At 45.0% G+C, this 9,482-nt stretch overlaps 1 long non-coding RNA gene across 1 annotated transcript; it reads left to right on the top strand.

Annotated features, from left to right (window-relative positions):
• The first annotated feature begins 1,252 nt into the window (after nt 1–1,252).
• LOC309658814 lies at nt 1,253–8,901 on the top strand. Its single transcript, XR_014262413.1, has 2 exons — nt 1,253–6,235; nt 6,731–8,901. It is a non-coding gene; the product is annotated as an uncharacterized lncRNA (long non-coding RNA).
• Nucleotides 8,902–9,482: the final 581 nt, after the last annotated feature.

The raw sequence follows: 9,482 nt of genomic DNA on the forward strand, positions 1-9,482 counted from the left end.
CGCATCGTTTAGATGAACTTTCCTAATTGCCATCAGTAAAGGAACGGTTGCAAATCATGACATGCACATTCACACAGTGGAACGCTTTAGATATAAAAAGGGAATCCTCTTCAAAATGTACAGTATTCTGAAGTGAAAAAAGCAAGGTGCTGAATAGTGTGTAGAGTATATCTGTAAAAAATGGGGGGGAATAGGATGTTAAATGTATGTAATAGCTTTATAGTCTTGTGTTTACTCATAAAGTAAGGGCAGTTGTTCCTACCTCAGAGGGTTTAGTGAAATTAATGTAATGCAAAGCTATTAGAATGTTGCTTAGCACATGGTAAGTGAGATACAAGGTTTAGCTACCCATTATTATCATCGTCGTCGTCTATCTCTGGAAGAATACTAGTTTCTCTGGGAAGTCTGAGGATCCAGGATAGGAAGGACACTTTTCCGTACGTGTCGTTGTGTGTCTTTTGAATTTTGAACCATGTCAATGTATTGCCTTAAAGAAAAAAAAAAGTGTTTTTTTTCCCCCCAAGTGCTGTCGATTCATTTAACACTTTCTGAGCTGTGCACCACGCGTGCTCCACGCCCAGAATACCTCGAGGTCTGTCTTCGTGGAGTCGCAGTCTAAGAGCAGGGACTCAGACTGGGTTTTCGGAATTGATTTTACTTGAGAGAATCCTAGGGGGCATGTAGAACGGTATCAGTAAAGATACTGCTGTGGTACTCAGAGCAACTCTGCCAAATAGATTATTTGTGCAATAGAAATAATACTTGATGCTTTAAAAAATATATATATCTCGCTTAATTAAAAATTAAAAAAAAAAAAAACTGCGGGGAAAGTTACAGGACCTATATCCGTGTACAGAATCCCCAGCGAGTGTCGGACGCTGCGCGATGCCAGGGCTGGGCACGCAGAATTGACCCTGATCTCGAGGCCCTTCCCGCCTCTTGGGGAAGCTCCAAATGGACGTGCTTTCTAAAGTGGTGGTCCGAACTTGCCAAAACCACGAATCCTCGTGTGTGAACTGTACTAGGCCGTGCCGGGAGCTGCGAGCGCTACTGTGGCAGAGAAATGGGACCACAAGACCTGAACACGGTTCAGCCGGCCCCTGATGGGAGCCCCTTGTTCCTCTGGATTTGTGGCGTTTCTCAACCCCGCCAGTTCCGGCCACGTGTAGATTTCAGGGTGTAATCAGTCACCCTTTCGCTGTGGGTGTTTCCGTAGTGTAGTGGTTATCACGTTCGCCTCACACGCGAAAGGTCCCCGGTTCGAAACCGGGCGGAAACAACTTTTGGTCCTAGTCACCGTCTCTCCCGCATCCCGGAGAATGAAGGCTGTCACATGAAGGACAAGTGTGTGTGTTTATCTCTATTTCTGTTTCTCGGAGACTGGCCGTGAGGCGGTACCGTAGCGGTCTATATTCTCCATAAGTGCTCCAACGTAAATTCGGGTCTCGTTACCTCAGCTAATCTCTTTGCTCTTCCCCCCGGAAGCCTGCACGGCCACCTCTTCCGTGTCGAGGGGGCGTAGACTTCGGACCCCTCGGCCCTAGTCATTAGGGCAGAGCCAGGCGCACAGTTGGCGCTCCATAATACTTCTGCGGTTGCTTAGCAGTGTGTCTGCATCCTTGCTTGTGGATCTTGGTCCCTTGGGACAGAAAACGTACCTTCAAGAGTCGCCCGGCTAGCTCAGTCGGTAGAGCATGAGACTCTTAATCTCAGGGTCGTGGGTTCGAGCCCCACGTTGGGCGCTAGGTCGTTTTGGAAATTAGGATAATAAAAGAGCTTTTGATGCAAGGGCAGCAAGGTATTCTCCAGACCAAGACCCGCACTCGAGATGGAGTGCACCCAGCTCTAAGGCCTATCGCTTCCCTAAAAGGGAGAGTGAAGGGTGACTGCCAGCGGACAAATTCCTAGGGGCCTGTTCCTCAGACCACATTACGCTTACTGAAATCCGCCTATCAGTGCTCAACATGTATTAGGCGCCCTCTGTTTACGAGACGACCCGCCCGCGTGTGCCGGGCAAGCTGACCTGGGAGGGAGGGCACTGAGTGGCCCCTGGAAGCTGCGGTAGGACCCCAGGGCCCCCTGATTAGCGACCACCTTACCAGGTGATTTAGAGGTTAGTATTCTGCGCTCTCACCGCCGCCGCCCTGTTTCGATGTCCGAGACCCTCATGTTCAGTATACTCTCTTTATGCTCAATATTGAGTCGATCTTTTGTGAAATGTTGCCCCACACATCCCAGCCTCCACATTCCCCACACACACAAAGGAACGTTAAAATGTCCTTTCTTGGAACACCCTAACATGAACATCTTCAGTTTACCGGTCTTGTCACGAAATTCTGCCTTAACTTCACTTGAATTCATTCTTTTCCATTTATTGTTCCTTAGTCCTGCAGATTCAGCCCATTTTCTATTTTCCGTCTGTAGAAGTCTCCCCACATACATACCAGACCACGAGAGAAGTCTGTCGATTATATAAAGCTGGTTTATTAAACTTGCTAAGCGAAGGATAGTACTACCTTCAGTCTCAGAAGTGTATCAAAAGGGAGCGTTAGGGAGGATTTAGCATGACACCCTCTGAGAGCAGTGTGGACAGGAATTGGGCAGAGTTGGTAAAATAGGCAGAGTTGCTAGTACAGGCCTACCTCACGCGTCCCTGGGGAGTTAATGTTATTATGGTCTTTTCTTGGAATGTTTGGGTCTAAACAAGACGGTGTTAGAAGAGTTCGAACTTTGGCATTTCGTCTTGCACAAATGCTTGTGGATTCGTTTGCAAAGTGGTTTCAGGGTTATTTTTTACCACCCTTAGTGGGACTGGAAAACATTCCTAAAAGATTTTGGCTTTTTCATTAAGAGAAAGCCGAAGTGCGCGACAGGAATAAAGATGCAGACGTAGAGAATGGACATGAGGACACGGGGAGGAGGAAGGGTAAGCTGGAACAAAGTGAGAGAGTGGCATGGACATATATACACTACCAAATGTAAAATAGCTAGTAGGAAGCAGCCGCATAGCACAGGGAGATCAGCTCGGTGCTTTGTGTCCATCTACAGGGGTGGGTTAGGGAGGTTGGGAGGGAGATGCAAGAGGAAGGAGATATGGGGATATATGTATATGTATAGCTGATTCACTTTGTTATAAAGCAGAAACTAACACACCATTGTAAAGCAATTATACTCCCATAAAGATGTTTAAAAAAAAAAGAGAGAGAGAGAGAAAGCCTAAGTGGACAAGCTTCTCTTCCCTGTCTCCCAACAAGCCCAGGGCACGCCCGCCCGAGATTTTTGCTACAATTCCTGCTGTTCTCTCCTCTCCACCCCTTCCACCGCCGCCCCTCGGGCCAGGTCTGGTTTAGAATCCCTGTGATAGTAAGTGACCCACGTTGCTCTTGGCGTTCATAGGTTCAGACGTTAGGCAAACGCATGGTAGGATCTTTGGTCTTTTTCTCGAGCGGCAGTAAAAGCTGCAGAGGCAGAAGGACTCGCACCGATTTACGTCTTGGATTCTTTCAGGAATGATGAGCAGGAGGTGTGAGGGGACTGAGACCGCGTCAGGGAGAGGGGCTGGAAGGACACAGTCACGGTCCAGACAGGAGGCGGCTGGCGCCAGGGACAAGGCAGCAGCAGCCAACCGGAGAAGCGGTGAAGGAGCTGGATGTATGGTTTGTACTCAGGGCAGGAGAGGGGTCTCCTGGATTTCTGCTTTAGATGGTTTAACAACCGAGATCGGATACTGAAGATTGGAAGTGGTGGGGGAGAGAGGAGAGAGGAGTAATGAGTTCAGTCTTGAGCAAGTTGGGAGACGTCTAAAGGGACATGTGCAAGACAGGGGAGAGCAGTCTTAGCTGGAGTCTCAGTTGCAGGGATAGAGTGTGGGTCAAGCTGTGAGCTGGGATCTGACCCTCAGGGAGATGGCCTCAGGTACAAGAAGGAGTCGAAATAGGAGGAAAGCCAGCAGCGAAGCTTCTATTGAAGCCAAAGGAGTCGAGATGTGCAAAAAGGGACGACAAGTGGATAGAGTCAAATTATAGTCTAGGAAGGGAAAATGGTAAAGCGTCCATGGATTGGGCCACTTGCAGGCCCATTGGTAACCTTGAACTAGACTTGGACAAGAGGGCCTCCTGCCCTGTGCTCTGGGGGAGAGGGCCTTCCGTGTCACAGACACTTTAAGGATCCCTACTCAGTAGGACTCAGCCTCTGTTCCAATTCCTGGTTACCTAGGTCTTTGGGAACAAGCATCGGCAACAGAAAAACATCTTTCAATATTATACCATCGATACTACTCTTAAATTTGCATACATGTAGATCTACATATAGCGTATGTTAAACCTCATCCCAATTCTGGACATTGAATGAGCTTTATTTTTATAAAATACTTAAAAGATTTCACTACGTTTTCAAAATTTAATAAATTTTTTTCAGCTTTATTTAAATAACATCGACTTAAAATTTGATATTCACTAATTTCAATCTCCCCTTTATTCTTAATAATTTTGTATAATTTCTAAGAAATATATAATTATTTTGAAAGCATATGTGAAATTAATTTCATTGTTGCTTGTTCGTATCTAATTTACATTTTGACGAAAATATATTCAAATCTCATATATTTTGAATGTATTTGAACCCTTTAGATCTAACTGTCAATAGAGCACAAATTATCTGAAAATTTAAACCCGGCAGCTGTCTCCCTAGAAGACAGAGAGATAATGCAGAGGGTTATCCAGCCTCAAGCCACATGTTACCTTCCCTCCCACGAGGGCCGCTGCTTTCATTCACACTTTTTTTTTTAATTGCTACACTTGATTGATTTCACTACCCACTAACGGATCGCGCTCCACAGTTTGACAAACACTGTTACCCGAGCCCACCAAGGGACCGGTATTCCGGGGCAGAATGGTTCCGGGGGCTCTGAGCCAGCGGGTGGGCGGGGGGGGGGGGCGGTGGAGAGGGTCCTGGACATTGACATGATCATAAGTCCTATAAAAGGTATGGAAAGAAAAGCTACAGCGTGTTTCCGTAGTGTAGTGGTTATCACGTTCGCCTAACACGCGAAAGGTCCCCGGTTCGAAACCGGGCGGAAACAGCGATGTTCCATCTTACTTTTTTTCCCTTGCTAAAAACAGTTTCTTCCAGTTAACTTGCCTACTTCTGTCATTTGTTGCCGGAATGCATGTGCATAAAAGTACGCATAACTTTTACAGTTTTATCCATACTCCTGTCTTTTCCAGTCTATTACCAGTTCCCTTCAAGCTAATATGTTCCAGATCTCTAGGTGTTTAGTGCAAAAGCAGGTGGTCTATGTCATTAGAGCCAGACTTCACAGAACTTAAAATCCTAGAAGATTTAGAGGCAGCAAAAGGCGGGAATGCCACTCAACGACAAATGAAATATTTAAAAAAGTGCAAGAAGGAGTGCGTTGGAAACGTAGAGTGGAAGTCAGGCCGGGGAATTGTTCACAGGAAAGATAGTAGTAATAACCACACCATCTATCACAGCATGTTGACTGTGTCTGGTCCCGTTGTATGTGTCTCCCTCTACTGTAGGTGAGGCCACTGAGGCACAGACACGTCACATAAGGTGAGCAAATGTGCGGTAGAGGAAATAGTAGACGGTGCTGAAGGACGGAGAATAGGGGAAGAAACAGGGCACCGAGAGAAGTTCAAGTTAGCACAGCCGGAAAAGCACCTGGTTCTGCCAGTGCTCTGCTGGTGCCTGGCTCCCGCTCGGCGCTGCTGGCTATCGCGACAACCTCCACCTTACGGACACCACCGTGAGCGAGTCTGAGTTTTTCTACCCTGTCTGGTTTCACTCCCATCCCGCGCCTCCTCATCAACCTGTCCTCAGAGGCAGTGCAGAACAGTTGTAAAAAGAACCATCAGTCTCTCCAGAGGTGTCTCGGTCAGCCGCCTTCTTCACCGATCCTCACTTCCTGCGCATCTGTTTCGGGCCTGTGCCAAGTGACAGGTGTGTTGAGAAACGGGCTCCAGAGATCAAGGGAAAAAGGCAGCGAAGACTTCACAGAAGCAGACCAGCGGTGCTTGGAGTCCCCCAAACAGAGTTCCCGGCCGGAGAGATGTCACTAGAGAAACACACGGTGTGGACTTTTGCAGTGCAGCCTGGAAAATGGGGTTCACACTTGCATACACCTGACGGTACACCAACTTACACGTGAGAGAAGCAACTTCTTTCCCAGGACTTCTGTCAAACTTGAAAGTCGAGTAGAGAAAACATCAAAGTGGTAAATCAAATTCTCTTTCAAGTTTCACGCTTTTTTTTTTTTTTTTTTTTTTTTTTTTTCTTTTTTGGCTTCGCCTCGCAGCTTGCGGGATCTCATTTCCCAGACTAGGGATCGAATCCTGGCCCTGGCAGTGAAAGCGCCGAGTCCTAACCATTGGACCTCCAGGGAATTCCCTAAAGTTTCACACATCTTAAATGCAGACAGAGCATAACCAAAAATAGCCCAGTGATGGCAAAACTTGTTAGGCCACCTGCATTCACATAACTTACACACACACAGAATCAATATCGGGCCCATCTCTTTATCATTGCTCTTTTATACTTATTTGTATGCCTTACCTGGGTTTACAGATGTAAACCCAACCAAGAATGACAGGGCCCTGTCATGCAACTTAGAGCCCTAGAAGAGTGAAGAATTTTGGACCCCACTTGGAAGAATTCTCCCAGGCCTTCCCCTGCTGACCCAATTTCTTTTTTTTTTCCTCATGTTTTTCAGACTAATTTGAGATGAGTCAGTACAGTCCCTGCATCTGAGGCTCTGGACTGCCAGAGGTTCTCTTGCACCCCCTCCAAGCCGACCCAGGACTCTGGGAGACCAGGACCGTCACTCAGTCCTGTCACTCTTCTCCAGGTGGATATTGGTCTGTGCCTCAGCTAACATAAGAGTTGTCATCTGACTTCCTTGGGGAGACAGTAAACAAATTCAATGCAACACAATTAACACCAAAGAACCAGCTGGACTGAGCAATAAGCTCCACAGAAAGCTGTCTCACGTGAGTCATATTTCTTTTGGGTTACATTTAATGCTAACTTGTCAATAGGACTTGACAGCTTTCCTAGATTCATCTTGTTTCAATTAATGCTAAAATTATTCTCTTTTTGTTGCTTAAATTGTAGCTGCCTGTCAGGGGAAGCCCCTTTAAATTGGCCCCTTGGTCCTTTCAGCATTGCCCTGGCAATTTGAGAGCATCCTTGTTTCCTGGTAGAAACTCACACTTCGGGCCTATCTACAATTTTTCCTGGATGCAGGAGAATGTTCAGGGAACTTGATTGATTGATTGATTGATTGATTGATTGATTGATTGATTTTCAGTGAAGAGTAAAAGAAAAGAGCCAAATCTGGGTGTCAGGACAGTGCATGGGGCCAAAAGTCCCTGGCTCCCCCACTTCTGAGGTACCCTGGGGAAATCCTTTAAAGGATGTAAGCTTACACTGAGAGCTCTATTTAATTGTAGCTTTGCTAGATCTTTACTTTTTTTTTTTTTTCAAATAAACCTCAACATCATTACTCTACAAAATTATTTACCTAAATCTCTCACTCAAAAGTAATTGTATTCCTTTTTGCTTTCATTTTTTAAACTTTTATTAGAAAATTTAAAGTAGACAGAATGGTATTAGGAAACCCCAAGTACTCATCACTCAGCTTCAACACTTTTCTCTCTTCCACCATTTCTGTTTTATCTCTACATCTACCACTTCCCATCCCACTGGCTCTTTTCTTCATAATCCTCATAGATCTCATGGAATAGCCTTCTGTAGTCACTCTATTGATAATCTCCCTTTCCCTCTGGTTCTTTTATGTGTAAAACTTCAAGGTTAGGAAATAATGTTAATAGCTACAAATCTCATGAATTGGGTCCTTACCGTGGACTAGAAACTGTTCTAGATGCTGGGCATCATTGACTCCTTTGCACCGTTGCAACCAACCTGTGGTGTGCCACTATTAAAAGGAAACTTCATTCACTCATTCATTTACATTGCAGTGAAAAAGACAGACCAGGTCCCTGCCCTCCTGATGTTTACCTTCTGATGGGCAATTAAAATAACAAACAAATAAACAGATAGAAAAATAATCTCAGAGAGCGATAAGGACTGTGAGAAAATTAATGAGGGTGATCTGATAGAGCGTCAGGCAGAGCACAGTATTAGAGAGATACGCCAGAAAAGATGCATCAGAAGAGGTGACAATGAGCTGAGTCAGGAAGATAAGAGCCAGCCTTCCAAATATCTCGGGGAAGAGGCCTTCGGGAGAGGGAGCAGAGAGTTCAAAGGCCCTGAAGTAGGAGTAAACTTGGTGGGTTCAAGGACGGAAGACCAGGGGCTTGGAGGCTAAGGAGCCACACCTATACCTCCTTGGCTCTGCATTCGGATGACTGCCTCCGCACCATTTGCTGGTTTTGTTTGCAGGTGGATAGAAAAATTAGTGGAGGACACGGGATCTTATGTCTTTGAGGACTCCCAGGCAAATGAAGAATACAGTAGAGTTTTTAACACAATGTGGAGTTTTTAAGGACAAATGAATTAACACATAGGTTCATTCAGAAGATTTCAAATAAACAATATACACCAGCTCTAGATTCCAGCTGTGACCTAATCAGTGCCTCCCCAGTGCCTCCCTCACCTCACCACAAATTGAAGGTTCAGATAAATTCTGTAATTGTCATTTAAAATGTCTAAGAGAATATCACCAGTGGCTTAGATGTTCAGGAAGATGTCTTTTGGTAACCTTAATTCATGAAAGAACCAGTGAGAGGGATTGTTCCAGTTGTTTCAAAAATTTTTAGCTTTATAAGAAGAACAACAATATTTGTAAATTAAATTTAAAACCTTGAGGAAAACTAGACTTTAACATTTGCAACTGTAATACATTGAATGTTAATCACAAAAGAGGTATGTATTGAAAAGAATACATACTTTTCCCTATTCAAAATCTCCGCCTTGCCCTTAAGACACTAAACATCTCAAATGATAGCAGAGAGGGCCCAAAATAGCCAGTGATTTTAGTTCAGTTGGTCCTGACACAGACTAGAGGAGCAGGTCGTTCTGGGTCATCTTTTTTGGCCACTCTTCCTTTTGCAGGCAGTCCTCCAGAATTAGCTTGCTCTGGTTGACATTTTGTCTTCCTCCTTACCCACAATTCACATTCCCCATGACACCAGCATGTGACTGAGACCTGCCTTTTTCCTGGGGGGACTTGCACCCTTAAACCAATGTGATATGACATAAACAGCAATGAAATAACGGGTGAGCATTTGATAATGATTGAACCTTCTCTCCTGATGCTACACAGACCATAGAAGAATGATTTTCTCAAGTTTAGTAAAGGGAAACCAGTGGCTGTTAAAGAAAAAGATGATACTGGAGTATTTTTAGACTAATTAGAATATAGCCATGAATATATTAAACCTGGAAATAATCATCTGTTTCAAATGAGGTTTTTAAATAAGAATATTCGTGTGGGTGGTTGA

This window comes from Balaenoptera physalus (genome assembly GCF_965194825.1).
Source record: "Balaenoptera physalus genome assembly, chromosome: 3".
NCBI classification, from domain to species: Eukaryota; Metazoa; Chordata; class Mammalia; order Artiodactyla; family Balaenopteridae; genus Balaenoptera; species Balaenoptera physalus.